Raw genomic sequence first — 19,652 nt, 5'->3', positions numbered from 1 at the left:
ACCATTGAGGTATTGTTTGGCCGAGGTGCACAACTCGGGCAATGTTTCGCCAAGGTGCACAACTTGGCCATTGTTTGGCCGAGGTGCATAGCTCGGGCGTTGTTTGACCGAGGTGCACTAATGAGGCACTGTTTGGCTGAGGTGCACAACTTGGGCATTGTTTGGCCGAGGTGCACAACTCGTGCATTGTTTGACTGAGGTGCACCATTGAGTCACTATTTGGCCGAGGTGCCCAACTTAGGCACTGTATGACCGAGGTGCACCATTGAGGTACTGTTTGGCCAAAGTGTACAACTTTGGCACTGTTTAGCCGAGGTGCACCATTGAGGCACTATTTGGCCGAGGTGCACAACTCGGGCATATCATGGCATCTGAAGTGTCATATAGGGCCATCTAGGCCCGAAATGCAGTGACATGCTCCGCTGGGTTGAAGCTACCGTCATAATGCTCGAGCACATCGAGGCAGAAGTTTTGCGAGGTTGGCTTGTCCTGAATCTCCTGCACAAATGGGGATCCTATTGGGGGAGCCTCGCCGAGCGCTCTTCCTTGGATTTGTGAAGCTCCTTTTGGACCCTATCAAGATATCGATTGACCAAGCATATCTAAGCCTAAAAAGAGTTAGCTAAATTGGATGATAGTGTGTTGGGCTCAGGGGTGCTCGGGTAGGATCGTTGAAGGTCTGGAGCATTGTGCTCGGGTGGCAGCCTTGGATTTCCCGATAGCTATTTAGGCGATGGGGTAACATCCACTATGACGGGTTGATGAGCTGTCGATGGCACAGGGATAGGAGTCGACGGATCCCGTTGCGATGATTGAGGTAACGTTGACTGCCGGACAAGCTGAGGGACAAAGGGGATGATGGTCTGCATCATTCTTGTCTAGGCTTGAACTTGATGCATGAGGCTAAGGAACGCCTCGGTAGAGACGAGAAGTTGTCCGATGGTGGCCCCGAGGGGTGACAACCTAGGGTCGATAAACAACTACCAATAGCGGCTCGGGATTGCAGTGGGGGCGTTTTCTTCTAGGCTCGGAGGAGGTGGGAGTTATCCTCCGAATCTGAAGGTTGAGTGCATTGGGAGTGGCTCCTCTCCAAGGCGTTCGCATGGATTGCTTGGCTGGAGATAATCTTGTGACATCGGAGCCCTCCTTCTAGTGTCAAAATATTGGTGAACCTTTACGCCATGGCCGAGATGTCAGCATGGCTCGGTCTAGTCCCGGATGCGCAAGGTTGCCCACGCGGATGCTTGGGTCACGTCGATGTCAGGTCAAGTTAGGCCCAAGTGTCGTCTCCGAAGTGCAATTCTCCCTCGGCGGGTTACTGTTGCTTCGTTGCCAGTTTATGCACAAAGGTCAGCGTCGGGAGAGGGATTTTTTGAATTGACCCATCCAAAGTTCAAGTCAGTATTGTGTAGTTAAGGGGAGTTGAGTGTCCTCCTTTCTTGATCAAGGAGGGTTAGCTTTTATACATACAAGGATGAGTTGGTCGTAAATGGTCAATTAACTACGGTCGGCTTAAGCTTTTGTGCGAGCACCAATCGATCTGCACGGATCGGCACCCCGCGGCGCTGCCCTGAGCTTTCTGGGATGATTGTACTATGATGATGTCGTTCATACAGAGGGGAAGACGAATGGCTGCCCGTGTGAGCTACGCGCCGCCACATCAGATTTAAAGTTCTACTTATGTATCGTAGTGTTTGCTTGTATGGGTGCACGTGGGCAAACTCGTAGTAGGTGCAACGGTGACAGCACGGCACCGGGACGAGATACCTGAAGTTCTCTCGATGGAGGCAGGGGAGAAACTTCTTTGAAGTTTCCATCCGTCGTCGGCAGCAATTTGCTTCACCTAATCCAAGAACTAAATGCCTTACCACGAATTCGGCCCAAGTAACAGAAGAAATCATTGGAAGACGACTTGATCCAACCGAGGGGCTATGATCGATGTGACTTTGTATTTGGAAGAACAGTGTTGATGTTGTGGCCATTAGTAACTATCTTACGGAAACAGAAACCTTATTAATTATTATAGAACTCGCTAAGATACTAAAAAATTAATATTCTAAAAAATAATAAAGATTTATTATTGAAACCCTAGAAAATAATATTCTTAACACAATAACGTTTTTCTAATTCATAAACTTATGTCTTCTCTCCAAAAGAAAATAGTAACCGAGACAATAAAGAAAATAGTAATCTTCTCCAAAATTGTTAGGAGACTTGTATGTCAGTGTGCGGAGTGGGTGGCTTGTTTAAACAAAGCTTGACATGATGAGACGGATACGAACTAAGAGATGATGCGGCCGGCGGCGAACAAGCTGCAGAAAATTCCAAGACAGTTCGTCAAGATTCAACAGTTCTTTGCGCTTGTCATGAGGCCATGTTTCGGCTCCTGCATCCGGCAGCTTATCTTCCATGAAGAAACTGATAGCAACTCATGAGTTTATTATTGGATCAGCAATGACCACCCAACCAATCGGCATTCAGCAGCAGCTGGAAGAGTGAATGACTGGTACAGAATGGATGGATCAGTTTAACTAAGTCTGCAAGACGAATTCATTTGGGTTCTTTTCCCCCAACATCGGCAGGCAGGGAAGGTTGCCCACGATTAAACGCGGAAGTGGATGACAATGGCAGAGTAGCTTTCGTAACATCGGCAGGCAGGGAAGTTTACCCACGATTAAACGTGGAAGTGGATGACAACGGCAGAGTAGCTTTCGTAACACCGGCAGGCAGGGAAGTTTGGCCATGATTAAACGTGGAAGTGGCTTTACAAACAGTGCTACTACCACGCATCAAGAATGCTTCTGAGAAGAACAAGAATTAGGCATTTCGTTTTATCATATATCTGCCAAGGGAGGTAAAGGAACGACATCCATGGTTTTACTCGGTCGATTTCAACTAGTCGAAGAAGGTAACGTCGTATTGTTGTGTTTGTCACAATGCAGCACTGTTGTTCATGTTCTTAGTTATCATTCATTCCCTTCCTCCTGCCTGTTGGACTGTCACTTCCACACACATTACTCATTTATTAGCACTGGGCTTAGTGAAATTAAGATGTCATGAAAATGTTTATTGTATTAAGATGTCAAACATATTGAACATCCTATAAGAGAATAAATCAAATTAAAATTTGATTTTTGAAAGATAGATATAATTTTTTTTAAAAAAAATCATATTAAATGTGATCTATCTAATGTATTCACAAAACTATATAAATATAGATCTCATGTTTGGTTTGAGTTGTAACGTGATCTATTAAATGTGGTCTATGTAACACGAGATCTATCAAGTTTGAGTTGTAATAGGGATACTCTTGAGTAAAAAATATTTTTTTTTTCTTATACCTATTCCTCCTTGTATTATAGCTTCCAATCCATTCAATATGTTTGGTATCAGAGTATAGTTAAACCATAGTCTTTTTATCAAACACTTTCTAAAAGAGAATAGAGTTATATGATGCATCCAAATAAATATTCTTCTATGTTTGCTAGATGCATAGGATATTGATCAACAATATCCATAGTTGTAAATATATTTGTTGAACAATATCCAGAAGAAGAAGGAAGAATATATCCTCCCAACATTGTTTAAAATATATTTGTTGAACAAATATCTAAAAGAGGAAGGAAGAATATATCCAAAGTAAAAAAAAAATAACTCAAAGATTAAAAAAAAAAAAAAGATGAGCATGATGATATAATATTAGAGGTCATTTTTCCGACAAAGAAATAAAAAAAGGCTTGAGAAATATTTTAAAAAGTGTTTTGTGGCGTCGACAAGGTAAAAAACTTCATGTACAAGTTTTATGATCTGAATTTGAAATATTAAAATAAGATATTTTTTAGTTTATTTATGATTATTTTTAAATATTATTTTTATTACTCACCAAATGAGAAAGAATGATGAAGAAATAAGTGATCCAAAATTAATAGAAAAACTTTTAGACCTAAAATTTAATTTTATTATTGTAGCCATTGAAAAATATAAAGATTTAGATTATATATCTTTAGAACTAATAATGGGTTTTCTTCACATTCATGAATAAAATTTTATAAAAATAAGAAGATAAATCTATCGAGTAAGTACTAGAGATCGACAACAAAGAAGAAAAGGCGATGGAAATTAGATCAATCATGAATCTCAAAAAAATAAATTTGATAGGAAATATTCTAGACAAATAGATTGAGGTCGAGATCAAGAAAGTGGATGTGACAGAAATTCTAAAAGATTAAAAATATAGTGTTATGTTTACAAGAGAATGTAAATTTTGTGGAGAATGAAATTTTGAATGTTTTTACAATCCTAAATCAAGGTGAGAATATAAATTTTATTGAGAAAGAAGAAAAGAATGAAAACTCTATTTTGCTAACAATTTATGATAATATGAAAGTCAATAGGTATCTAAACATACAAACTTCAAATCACATATGTGGCATCAAAAAAATTTTACTCAGACACATACAAATTGCTCTAGCAAAATTATATATAATAATTTATCCCAAAAACCAATAGAAGATAAAGGTAAAATCACCCTTGGACTCAACAGTGGCAAGGAATAATGTATTTCAGATATTTACTATATTCATAATTAAAAAACATTCAAAGCTTAGGTTGATTACTTGAAAAAGTTATGACCTAAAATTGAAAAATATGACTCTCAATTTGAAACAAGAATAAAACACTAATTTAACATTTGAACATAACTTAAAATAAAATTTTTTATATACATTTGTGCATTGATGCATCAAACTATTTTAAGGTTGTTATGGAGGATAATTCTATATGATGACATATTAGATATCAACACTTGAATTTTGAGGCATAGAAGTTTAATATGATGACAAGATTATCAAGAATTACTCATCCAACAAAGTTTTCTGAAATGTGTGCCATCTATATAAAAGAAAGAAAATCTTTCCAATTAAAAAGAATAAATACAGCATGCTAACAATTTAATTTGGTGTACTTAGGTTTTTGTAGCTCTATTAGTCCAATATCACTTGAAATAAACATGTATTTTCTTAACTTTATTTATGATTATAGTGTTAAAACTTGGGTTTATATCTTGAAAGAAAAGAAAAAAGATTTGAGCAAATTCAAGAAATTTCAATTTCTTTCAAAAATTTAGTTGAAAAGCAAAGTGATTGTATGGTAAGATATTTAAGGATAAATAGGGGTAATGAATATACATCAAATGAATTTGAAATAGAATTTTGTAAAGATAATAGAGGTTTTTTAAAGATAATATATGTCAAAACATCAAATGATCATACATTAAAATGGGTCTTTGTAAAGATAATAGAATTTTACAATAATTCACCATGTCACATACACAAATGGAGTTCTAGAAAAAAAGAATATGATTATTCTTGACATGATTTATACATGTTAAAGGGAAAACGGAATTCCTAAAGAATTTTGGATATATATCATTGCTTGTGAAGTGTATTTGCTTAACAATTTTTCAAGAATGAAAATTGACAATGTTATACCCTAAGAACTATGGAGTTTCTAGAAGTTAAAAGTTGAATATTTGAGAAATTTTCATGTTGCATTTGCTAAAACATAGGAAGAAAAGGTGATAAAACTAGAGGACAAGAGTGAAAAATTGCATCCTTTTAGGTTATGTTGAGAATTTTCGTAGTTAAAAACTCTACAATCCTTTCATGCATAAGATTGTGATGTTAAGAGATAATATGTTTGATGAATAATAGATTTAAAATTTAAAAAAATAATAAATAACCTAATCAAATTATAATTTTAAAAGAAGACGATATAATACATATTAGATTCGAAGAGCTTTTATCTAAATCATCACCTAAATCAACTGAGTCATATGATTCAAAAAGTCTAATTTATAAGAAGAATAAAAATAATTCAAAGGTTATATAATTAACTTGTAGGATTAATACTAATAATAACAAACTCATTTTATTTTTTATATTTACAGGTTATGATCTATTAATCTTTGAAGAAACTTATAGAGATAAAAAAAAAGTTTGATGATAAGTTACAAAGTATTAGATACATGCTATTTATAAAAAAAAAACATAAAGAACTCACTATATTTTCTTAAGACCATAAGGCAATCGATTTTCAGTAGATCTTCAAAATGAAAATAAATATAGTTTAAATGAAATTAAAATTGTATAAATAGATATTAAATCAATATTATTTAATAATTTTTTTTCAAAGATATATATATATATATATATATATATATATATATATATATATATATATATATACGAACCCTCCTGTTTTAATATTCATAGATATGAAGGCAATTTATATAAGTTAAAAAGAGCTTTTTATAGTCTTAAGCAAATCCCATGAGCTTGAAATTTCCTTATTAATGCAAATTTTATTTGAAGTAGTTTTTTAAAATGCCCACATGAATATGTTATCTATATAAAAATGAACTTTGATGTAGATATCATGTTTGCATGCTTAGATGCACATGATTTAATTTTACCAATAATAGTCCTTATATGATTAAAGAATTTAAATACTTAATGAAAAAATAACTTGAGATAACAGACTTGAATCTAATGACTTATTTAGTAGATATTAAAATTAAAAAATAGTGAAAAAAATTATTTTATAAAAAAAAATTATAAAAAGATACAAAAATTCTCTTGAATGTCACCCTATTAATATACATACCAAGTTGACAAAGGAAGGAAAAAAAAAAAACTGATTAAGCCAACTTATTATAAAAGTTTAATTGGTCGTCGACAATACTTGACATGCACTTGATCTAATATGCTATTGAGTTAGATTTATATAAACCCTTAAACCATCTCATTTGAAGATTGTTAAAATGATATTACAACATATTAAATGGACAATTGAGTATGACATGTTTTCTTTTACATCTAAAATGTTATATTTTATTGGATTTAGTGATTGGGTTGAAAGATAAGATAAGTAAAAAAAATACAAGAAGTTTATATTTTATCTTAGTGAAGCTACACTCACATAGGCTTCAAAGAAATGGTCTATTGTCAACTTGTAAAGTTTAATATGTTATAGTCTTTAATGTTTGTTATGAATTTGGCTAAGGTCACTTCAATTGCTTCATGTACATAAAAAGTTCAGCTAAGATTTATATTAATAATAAGTTAACTATTGCTTTATTCAAGAATGTAATCTACAATAAAAGTATTGGATTTAATTTTAAAACTTAATTAAAAAAAATATATTTTTTTAGTAGCTACATATGGAATGGCATGTCATTTGGACAATACTCTTTTATGGTAACCTTTAGGGAACCATTAGGCTCCATAAATAAAGTCCTAAAACAACCCTAATTAATCCAATTCATCATTTCAAGACAATTCAATCTCTTTAATATCATTCTTTCAATATACTTTTTTAAGTTTATATTATTGCTTAGTTTGTTAAAAGAGGCTAGCTAAGTTACTTCACGATCATGATTGTAACAAAGATAATACTAGATGAATTTTGGATTCTTTCTAAATTTTCTTTTTTATTCTAATATTCTAATATTTTTATTAATTTCTTAATTTAAATTTAAATATTTTTTACCCCAATAATTTAAGGAGAAATCTTGATGGATTTTGATTAGGAAATTAAATGTGATTCATTCTGATTAAAATTGAATTGTTATTTTACGTTTCCCTTGGTAACTAATGTTGGGAAATCTTGAGGGTGACATTACATGCGCAGAGAAAGAACATAAAATAAAATCCTTAATTCCTAAATATATGTTCGTCATCGTGCGAAGATTGATGCGCAAAAATCCATGAAATAGAAAACCACGTGTGAGATAAATTGTGTTACCTCGGGAGATCATATATCCTTGAATCCCTATAGATCTCTAGAGAAGGTAAAAGAGGTAAAACGATATTCTCTATAGCTATGATCCACACAGTAGGGCTGTGATGATGCTCCTCAAAATTCTAACCCTGATCTGAGGTGAAGAGGGGGGAGGAGAATAGAAGATGAAGTAAAAACTCTAAACTATTGAAACCCTCATATTTATGATGGATAGTTTGTCTAAACACAAGTTGTTAGTATAGTCATAATAAATTACGAATGGACTTAATATGTTTCAATTCTAGATTTGCATTAGAGAGAGAGAGAGAGAAAGAAAAAGAAAGGAAGGAAGAAAGCTTTATACTATGTTTCGTTAGATTTATGTGTTAAAAACCCAAATTACTCTTTTATTTATTTATAATTACCCACTTGTCCTTAGATTTGAAGCATACAACGTTTCCTCCCATGTTGCATCCCAAGTCCCTTTTGACGTGCCAAAAAAAAAAAGCTATGTTGTTGTCATTTTCTTTTCTAAATTATCAAATAGGATAGTCTTATATGATTAATGATTAAAAGAATCGAATTATATTTATTAGGTTTGACCCACAATCTAATCGTTTAAATATTTAAGTTGAATTGATGTCTAACTCAATATATATTTCTTAAATAATTAGCTCAAACTCATCGTTGTCAGATTTCTAACATTGCAAACTCTCAAACCTCAAATTGCTCCTCATCGCTTGTGATTGTGTTATTTATATCTATTGTACCGATCTTGATTTTCTGTTACGATTAAATTTAATTTCTACTGCTCAATCTCTTGCAAAGTGTATGTTACATGCATGCACTGAAGTATTATTATTTGTTGATTATATATATATATATATGTGTGTGTGTGTGTGTGTGTGTGTGTGTGTGTGTGTGTGTGTGTGTTAGAAACTAATGATCAAATTGTATGTATTAGAAAGAAACACAGCAACAAACTAATATGGATAGAAACACAACCTTAGGATCATTATATATATATATATATATATATATAGAGAGAGAGAGAGAGAGAGAGAGAGAGTTGAAGATTTCTGTTTTCTCAATAACCCTTTGAATTGTGGGGCTTCGATATTTTTGTTAATGGTAATATTTATGTTATTTAGTATATTTTATAATATTCATGAAAAAATTATTATGGGCATGTGAAATAATAAAAAACATTATGCAGTTGAAATTGCAAGGATAATTATGATGATGTCAAATTGCATATGCAACATCATGAGTAAATTATTAATTCTTTCATGCTAATTTTCTTTAGAAATATGAGGCCTCACATATCATATTTCTATATATGAATTTGAAATATGAGGGTTCACATATCATATTTATGTATATGAATTTGTTGATACTTGTTGAATCTCGGATTTTGATGATATAATCAATTGGTGGGTTAATTGATCTAATCCATATTATTGAGTTAAGTGTGCAGGATTAACTACGATAACCAGAAAACATAAAGCAAGGATACCGGAGTCGAGCTCGATGGACGTTTAAGAGACCGAAGAATCATCGGAGATGCTGCCGGAACCATCCGAGAAGAAATCGGGAACGTGTCGGAAGTTCGCCGAAGAAATCGTCGGAGGCTCGCGGAGATCACCGAGAAGGCTCGGCTACTCGTTAAAAGTCATCACAAAGATTGGGAGCTTGCAGGGAGTCCGTCGGAAGAAGTTCGTCGGAAAGCTCGCCGGAACAAGACTCGACGTTCGCGGTTGAAAATTTGCTTAGGATGTGTTTTGGTTATGTAGTCCACTTGTAATTAGGATTAGGATTAAGAGATAATCCTATATCCTGGTTAGGGGCCAACTGGGCCCAAAGTCAGAGTTGGTTTAGGCTAAAAATTAAGCTAAACCAGCGAACTAGAGAGCCAAGATTGAAGCCCAACTAGTGGCTGAAAACACTGTAGTTGGGCTGAAATCACTGTAGGCGGTGGCACCGCCTAGTTGGGCGGTGGAACCGCCCAGCACCCGAGTGCTGGGCGGTGACACCTCCTTGGCTGGGCGGTTGCACCGTCCAGTACCCGAGTGCTGGGCGGTGGCACCGCCTGGCTGGGCGGTGGAACCTCCAGCACCGGGAACCCTAAAAGAATTCAAATTTTGAAACCCAAAATTTGAATCCTCTTGAGGCCTATAAATACCCCTCAAATCTCAACTGAGGTTACAACTTTTGAGAAGCATTTTGATTGAGAGAAAAGTCTTAGAAAGTCTTAGCAAGTCTTGTTTTCAATTTGCTAGAGAGTTCTCCTCCTTCTTTCTTATTGAAAATTTGTAAGAGGTTGAGCTGCTTGTAAAAGGTTGTAAGAGGGGTGTTTACCCTTCCATTTCAAGAGACTTGCTAGTGGAAGGTGGGAGCCTCATCGAAGAGGGGCCTCGCAAGTGGAGTAGGTCATTTGACCGAACCACTCTAAAAATCGGCGTAATCTCTGGTTTGCTTTTTATTGTTGTCATTTACATTACTACAAATCTTCTTACTGCTTTAGTTTGTATTACTTTTGCTGCGCAACTTTAAGAATACGCCTTCAAGTTAAATTTCTCAAGTTTCGTTCTTAACGTACGAAAGATTTTGATTAAAATCGAAGTTTTAATCCGCTGCACTAATTCACCCCCCCCCTCTTAGTGCCGCTCCGATCCTAACAAGTGGTATCAGAGCAAGGTTATCTCTCATATTTGGTTTAATACCCAAGAGAGATGGCTTACTCCGGCATGCAAGAGGGCCATTCTATTGCACGACCACCTTTGTTTAATGGGTCGGATTACACATATTGGAAGACTCGCATGAGAATCTTCCTCATTTCTATGGACTTTGAGCTTTGGTCTATTGTCGAGAATGGATTTCAAAAATCTTCTCTTCCGATGAGCGAATGGAATGAATCGGAGAAGAAGGTTTTTGCTTTAAATGCAAAGGCTATGAATGCCTTGTTTTGTGCACTAGACAAAAACGAATTTAATCGTGTTTCAATGTGTGATTCGGCTTTTGATATTTGGAGAACTCTTGAGGTCACTCATGAAGGCACTAGCCGAGTGAAAGAGTCCAAAATCAACATCCTTGTGCATTCTTACGAACTTTTCCGAATGAAACCAAGTGAGTCCATCGGAGACATGTACACCCGGTTTACGGATGTCATCAATGGACTCAAAGCTCTTGGTAAAGATTTTACTAACTTTGAACTAGTAACTAAAATCTTAAGATCCCTCCCTAAAAGTTGGGATCCAAAAGTTACGGCCATTCAAGAGGCCAAAGACCTTAAAGCATTCCCTCTTGAAGAACTCATTGGGTCTCTAATGACCTACGAAATGACATGTCAAGCTCATGACGAGCTCGAGAACCCCCTTCCAAAGAACAGGAAGGATATGGCACTCAAATCACAAGAAGACCACTTGAAAGGAACATCAAGTGATGAGGACAGTGACAATGACATTGCACTTTTGACTCAAAAGTTTAAAAAATATTTAAGAAAGAACAGATTTAAAAATAATACAAAAAATAAATTTGAACAAAAGAAAGACCAAGTGATTTGCTATGAATGCAAAAAACCGGGACACTACAAGAACGATTGTCCTCAAGCCAAAAAGAGGACATCAAAGAAGAAGGCGTTCAAGGCAACGTGGGATGATTCAAGTGCATCCGAAGAAGAGGAGTCCAACACCGAGCAAGTTGCTCATTACGCGCTAATGGCGTTAGGAGAAGAGGTATGTGATTTATTTAATGAAGATTTATCTTTTGAAGAACTGTCTATCGCTTTTCATGAATTATTTGATGAATGTAGAACTGTTAGCAAGAAGTTAAGTATCTTAAAGAAAGAGCATGCTTTGCTACAAGATAAGTTTGATAGTCTTCAAACTCCTCCATGCTCTAAGTGTGAGCACTTAGAAGCAATAAAAAATGAAAATATGTTTCTTAAGGAAACCTTAAACAAGTTTAAGGTTGGTAGCAAAGGATTAGATATGATCCTTGCAAACAAGGGTCACATCGCAAATAGAAATGGAATTGGATTTGTAAAAGGATTACATCAAAATCCCACCACTTTCGTAAAAGGACCTACATTACATGTTTCCTCTTATGTGAAATGCAACTTTTGTTACAAATCCGGACATATTGCCTACAAATGCCCATTTAGGAAAATTAGTTCACAAAAATTAATATGGGTTCCTAAAGGAACTATAAAGAATTCAATCATAAATAACAAAGTTAGTGGGTCAATTTTTGAGGCACCCAAAATCAAATGGGTACCTAAAAATCATCCTCTTTTGTAGACAAACCCACAAGCTAGGAGCAAGAGATGGTATCTCGATAGTGGATGCTCAAGACATATGACTGGAGATCCATCTCATTTCTCTATGCTCACTAGCAAAGAAGAAGGATACGTTACCTTCGGAGACAACAACAAGGGCAAAATCATTGGCAAGGGAACTATTGGTAACAAATTTAATTTTTCCATTGATGATGTCTTACTAGTTGATGGATTGAAACATAATCTCTTGAGTATTAGTCAACTATGCGATAAAGGTTACATCGTTAGATTTGAATCAAATATGTGCATTATTGAAAAACCAAATCATAACATGACTATGATTGCTTTAAAACAAAATAATGTCTATACCATCAATCTTGATGAACTAAGTAATGAAATGTGCTTCTCCGCCGTAAATGATGATGCTTGGCTTTGGCATAGGAGATTAGGCCATGCAAGCATGAAAACAATATCTAAGATCTCATCTCAAGAATTAGTACGAGGAATTCCAAATATAAAGTTTATTAAGGACAAAGTATGCGATGCATGTCAACTAGGCAAACAAATAAAAACAAGCTTCAAACCAAAAAATCAAATTAGCACTACTAGACCATTACAATTGATCCATTTGGACTTATTTGGACCAATTGATACAACAAGTCTAGGTGGAAGCAAATATGCCTTTGTGATTGTGGATGACTACTCTAGATACACTTGGACCTATTTCTTAGCTCACAAAAGTGATTGCTTCAAGTGTTTCTCTAAATTTTGTAAACTCACTCAAAATGAAAAAGGCTTCATGATTTCATCAATTCGGAGTGATCACGGTGGTGAATTCCAAAACCGTGACTTTCAAAATTTTTGCGAAAGTAATGGGTACAATCACAACTTCTCAACTCCAAGAAATCCTCAACAAAATGGAGTAGTTGAAAGGAAAAATAGAAACCTACAAGAAATGGCAAGAACTATGTTGAATGAACATAGTTTACCTAAGTACTTTTGGGCCGAAGCCGTAAATACGGCTTGCTACATCATGAATAGAGTCCTAATAAGACCATCCTTATCCAAAACTCCCTATGAATTATGGAATAACAAAAAACCAAACATCTCCTATTTTAAAGTTTTTGGTTGTAAATGCTTTATTTTAAATGAAAGGGATGCTTTAGGAAAATTTGATGCTAAATCCGATGAAGGCATCTTTCTTGGTTACTCTTCCGTTTCTAAAGCTTTTCGGGTTTTTAATAAAAGAACTTTAGTAATTGAAGAGTCTATTCATGTAGTTTTTAATGAAATTTCCGATTTAAAGAAAAATGATTTTGATGATGATCTTGGTTTTGATAATTTGAATTTAAATGAACCCTCTCCTCAAAATAGCCTTTTGAATGCATCTTCTTCCGAAATTTCTTTACCAAAAGAATGGAAGTATGTAGATGCTCATCCAAAAGAGCAAATTATAGGAGATACATCAAAAGGGGTTCAAACTCGTTCTTCTTTCAAAAATTTCTGTGCTAACGCCGCTTTCCTTTCTCAAATTGAACCTAAATGCATTGACGAAGCCTTAAAAGATGATTTTTGGATCATTGCAATGCAAGAAGAATTGAACCAATTTGAGAGGAATGAGGTATGGAAGCTTGTTCCTAGACCAAGTGACCACTTAGTCATAGGTACTAAGTGGGTCTTTAGAAACAAGCAAGACGAAAATGGTATCGTGGTTAGAAACAAGGCTAGATTAGTGGCCAAAGGTTTCAACCAAGAAGAAGGTATCGATTACGATGAAACCTTCGCTCCCGTGGCTCGATTAGAAGCCATAAGGATGCTCCTTGCCTATGCTAGCAGTAATAATTTTAAACTATTTCAAATGGATGTTAAAAGTGCTTTCTTGAATGGTTTTATTTCCGAAGAAGTATTTGTCGAACAACCTCCCGGATTTGAAAATTCTCTTCTTCCTAATCATGTATTCAAATTGACTAAAGCTCTCTATGGCTTAAAACAAGCTCCTAGAGCTTGGTATGAAAGGCTTAGTTCCTTTCTTATTTTAAATAATTTTACCAAAGGCAAGGTTGATACTACATTGTTTATTAAACATTTTGAAAATAATTTTCTTATTGTGCAAATTTATGTTGACGATATTGTGTTTGGCTCTTCGGATGAATCCCTATGTGAATCATTTGCCAAATGTATGAGTCTTGAATTTGAAATGAGTTTAATGGGTGAATTAACTTTCTTTTTGGGATTACAAATCAAACAACTTAGTGATGGTATATTTCTTAACCAATCCAAATATACATTAGAATTGTTAAAACGATTTAACATGGATAATTCAAAAGCAATAAACACCCCTATGAGTACTACGACTAAGTTAGATATGGATGAAAATGGTGAAAGTTTCGATCAAAAAACATATAGGGGAATGATAGGTAGTCTACTCTACCTCACTGCGACTAGACCGGATATTATGTTTAGTGTAGGACTTTGCGCTAGGTTTCAATCTAATCCTAAATTATCTCATCTTAAGAGTGTTAAAAGAATATTTAGGTATCTTAAAGGAACTCCAAATTTAGGATTGTGGTATCCAAAATCTGAAAAATTTGATCTAATAGCTTATGCAGATGCCGATTTTGGCGGATGCAGGATAGATAGAAAAAGTACATCCGGAACATGCCAATTTTTAGGACATGCACTTGTTTCTTGGACTTCCAAGAAACAAAATTCAATTGCACTATCTACGGCGGAAGCCGAATACATTGCTGCAAGTGCATGTTGTGCACAAGTAATTTGGATGAAAAATACATTAGAAGACTATGGAATTCACCTTGAAAATATTCCCATAAAATGCGATAATACTAGTGCCATATGCCTTACTAAAAATCCAATTCAACATTCTAGAACTAAGCACATCGACGTTAGGCATCATTTCATACGCGATCATGTCCTTAACAATAATGTTGTTCTAGAATTCATTGACACAAAGCATCAATTAGCAGATATATTCACAAAAGCCTTGAATGAAGACCAATTTGAATTTATTAGAAGGGAATTAGGTATGTTAAATTGTCCCTAAACAATAAACTTGTTTGATTGGATTTTCCGTAAAGTTTTTCATCTTCTTTCCATCTCTCATTCTCCTTCAAATTCCATATGACATGTTGTGAAATCTCGAAATCGACTTTGATGACTTGATTATGAATTTCAAGTTAGCGATTTGATTTAAATAAGTTTTATCTAAATCATAATCTTGATCTTGCAAAATTGGAATCACAAATAATATCACTTGGCATTCATGAATTGATACTTACAAATATGAAAGTATTGGCATTCATGACTTGAATTTGATTGAAACATTGTATGCTTAAATTCATCATTCTCCTATGTTTCAAAAATTCTTTAAATGCCTTATGTGATGATTAAAAAGTAATGTTGAGATTTTCATGAATTTGACGATTTGAATGAGTTTGTATTCGAATTATGATCTTGACTTCGTGAAATTACTACTTGAATTTTTTATCCCAATCTCTCTCTTATACATCTACAATTTCTATTATTCATAGAAAGAAGAGATTAGATAATATGAATGCATGCTGAATTTTCCTCTAAAATGAACTCTGCGTAAATATTTTTGCATACTTAATTTTCAATGATAAAATCGTTGTATGACAAAATATGTGCTTCAAGTCTCATTTTCCTTTTTGTTGATGACAAAGGGGGAGAAAAGTGATGACTTATATCATTCTTAATAGCATGACAAAATATGAATTGCAAAATCCTTGAGAAAAGTGATCGATCGATGATTATCTTATATGCCTTGCAAAATCCTTGAAAATATCGTAAGATTGATTGATCATATTGAATGCATGTCTAAAATGTATAATCATGCAATTCAAGTTGAAAATCTTTATCTCTTGTCATAGTAAAATTTGTCTCTTATCTTTCAACTTGAAAAAGATTTTCATCAAAGTTTCGTACTTACTATTGTTTAATGAGGATAACGATAGAGTTCTACGATTAGAACTTATCGGGTTATGCTTGAATCCAATGGGATGGAATTCAAGTGTTTTTTTTATCTTCTCATAATATGGCATATAGATAGGGGGAGTTATGTTTAACTCCGTCATCAATTGATTGTCATCATCAAAAAGGGGGAGATTGTTGAATCTCGGATTTTGATGATATAATCAATTGGTGGGTTAATTGATCTAATCCATATTATTGAGTTAAGTGTGCAGGATTAACTACGATAACCAGAAAACATAAAGCAAGGATACCGGAGTCGAGCTCGATGGACGTTTAAGAGACCGAAGAATCATCGGAGATGCTGCCGGAACCATCCGAGAAGAAATCGGGAACGTGTCGGAAGTTCGCCGAAGAAATCGTCGGAGGCTCGCGGAGATCACCGAGAAGGCTCGGCTACTCGTTAAAAGTCATCACAAAGATTGGGAGCTTGCAGGGAGTCCGTCGGAAGAAGTTCGTCGGAAAGCTCGCCGGAACAAGACTCGACGTTCGCGGTTGAAAATTTGCTTAGGATGTGTTTTGGTTATGTAGTCCACTTGTAATTAGGATTAGGATTAAGAGATAATCCTATATCCTGGTTAGGGGCCAACTGGGCCCAAAGTCAGAGTTGGTTTAGGCTAAAAATTAAGCTAAACCAGCGAACTAGAGAGCCAAGATTGAAGCCCAACTAGTGGCTGAAAACACTGTAGTTGGGCTGAAATCACTGTAGGCGGTGGCACCGCCTAGTTGGGCGGTGGAACCGCCCAGCACCCGAGTGCTGGGCGGTGACACCTCCTTGGCTGGGCGGTTGCACCGTCCAGTACCCGAGTGCTGGGCGGTGGCACCGCCTGGCTGGGCGGTGGAACCTCCAGCACCGGGAACCCTAAAAGAATTCAAATTTTGAAACCCAAAATTTGAATCCTCTTGAGGCCTATAAATACCCCTCAAATCTCAACTGAGGTTACAACTTTTGAGAAGCATTTTGATTGAGAGAAAAGTCTTAGAAAGTCTTAGCAAGTCTTGTTTTCAATTTGCTAGAGAGTTCTCCTCCTTCTTTCTTATTGAAAATTTGTAAGAGGTTGAGCTGCTTGTAAAAGGTTGTAAGAGGGGTGTTTACCCTTCCATTTCAAGAGACTTGCTAGTGGAAGGTGGGAGCCTCATCGAAGAGGGGCCTCGCAAGTGGAGTAGGTCATTTGACCGAACCACTCTAAAAATCGGCGTAATCTCTGGTTTGCTTTTTATTGTTGTCATTTACATTACTACAAATCTTCTTACTGCTTTAGTTTGTATTACTTTTGCTGCGCAACTTTAAGAATACGCCTTCAAGTTAAATTTCTCAAGTTTCGTTCTTAACGTACGAAAGATTTTGATTAAAATCGAAGTTTTAATCCGCTGCACTAATTCACCCCCCCCCTCTTAGTGCCGCTCCGATCCTAACAAGTGGTATCAGAGCAAGGTTATCTCTCATATTTGGTTTAATACCCAAGAGAGATGGCTTACTCCGGCATGCAAGAGGGCCATTCTATTGCACGACCACCTTTGTTTAATGGGTCGGATTACACATATTGGAAGACTCGCATGAGAATCTTCCTCATTTCTATGGACTTTGAGCTTTGGTCTATTGTCGAGAATGGATTTCAAAAATCTTCTCTTCCGATGAGCGAATGGAATGAATCGGAGAAGAAGGTTTTTGCTTTAAATGCAAAGGCTATGAATGCCTTGTTTTGTGCACTAGACAAAAACGAATTTAATCGTGTTTCAATGTGTGATTCGGCTTTTGATATTTGGAGAACTCTTGAGGTCACTCATGAAGGCACTAGCCGAGTGAAAGAGTCCAAAATCAACATCCTTGTGCATTCTTACGAACTTTTCCGAATGAAACCAAGTGAGTCCATCGGAGACATGTACACCCGGTTTACGGATGTCATCAATGGACTCAAAGCTCTTGGTAAAGATTTTACTAACTTTGAACTAGTAACTAAAATCTTAAGATCCCTCCCTAAAAGTTGGGATCCAAAAGTTACGGCCATTCAAGAGGCCAAAGACCTTAAAGCATTCCCTCTTGAAGAACTCATTGGGTCTCTAATGACCTACGAAATGACATGTCAAGCTCATGACGAGCTCGAGAACCCCCTTCCAAAGAACAGGAAGGATATGGCACTCAAATCACAAGAAGACCACTTGAAAGGAACATCAAGTGATGAGGACAGTGACAATGACATTGCACTTTTGACTCAAAAGTTTAAAAAATATTTAAGAAAGAACAGATTTAAAAATAATACAAAAAATAAATTTGAACAAAAGAAAGACCAAGTGATTTGCTATGAATGCAAAAAACCGGGACACTACAAGAACGATTGTCCTCAAGCCAAAAAGAGGACATCAAAGAAGAAGGCGTTCAAGGCAACGTGGGATGATTCAAGTGCATCCGAAGAAGAGGAGTCCAACACCGAGCAAGTTGCTCATTACGCGCTAATGGCGTTAGGAGAAGAGGTATGTGATTTATTTAATGAAGATTTATCTTTTGAAGAACTGTCTATCGCTTTTCATGAATTATTTGATGAATGTAGAACTGTTAGCAAGAAGTTAAGTATCTTAAAGAAAGAGCATGCTTTGCTACAAGATAAGTTTGATAGTCTTCAAACTCCTCCATGCTCTAAGTGTGAGCACTTAGAAGCAATAAAAAATGAAAATATGTTTCTTAAGGAAACCTTAAACAAGTTTAAGGTTGGTAGCAAAGGATTAGATATGATCCTTGCAAACAAGGGTCACATCGCAAATAGAAATGGAATTGGATTTGTAAAAGGATTACATCAAAATCCCACCACTTTCGTAAAAGGACCTACATTACATGTTTCCTCTTATGTGAAATGCAACTTTTGTTGCAAATCCGGACATATTGCCTACAAATGCCCATTTAGGAAAATTAGTTCACAAAAATTAATATGGGTTCCTAAAGGAACTATAAAGAATTCAATCATAAATAACAAAGTTAGTGGGTCAATTTTTGAGGCACCCAAAATCAAATGGGTACCTAAAAATCATCCTCTTTTGTAGACAAACCCACAAGCTAGGAGCAAGAGATGGTATCTCGATAGTGGATGCTCAAGACATATGACTGGAGATCCATCTCATTTCTCTATGCTCACTAGCAAAGAAGAAGGATACGTTACCTTCGGAGACAACAACAAGGGCAAAATCATTGGCAAGGGAACTATTGGTAACAAATTTAATTTTTCCATTGATGATGTCTTACTAGTTGATGGATTGAAACATAATCTCTTGAGTATTAGTCAACTATGCGATAAAGGTTACATCGTTAGATTTGAATCAAATATGTGCATTATTGAAAAACCAAATCATAACATGACTATGATTGCTTTAAAACAAAATAATGTCTATACCATCAATCTTGATGAACTAAGTAATGAAATGTGCTTCTCCGCCGTAAATGATGATGCTTGGCTTTGGCATAGGAGATTAGGCCATGCAAGCATGAAAACAATATCTAAGATCTCATCTCAAGAATTAGTACGAGGAATTCCAAATATAAAGTTTATTAAGGACAAAGTATGCGATGCATGTCAACTAGGCAAACAAATAAAAACAA

This window comes from Musa acuminata, chromosome BXJ3-4 (genome assembly GCF_036884655.1).
Source record: "Musa acuminata AAA Group cultivar baxijiao chromosome BXJ3-4, Cavendish_Baxijiao_AAA, whole genome shotgun sequence".
Taxonomy (NCBI): Eukaryota; Viridiplantae; Streptophyta; class Magnoliopsida; order Zingiberales; family Musaceae; genus Musa; species Musa acuminata.
Note: the sequence above shows the minus strand (reverse complement) of the source record.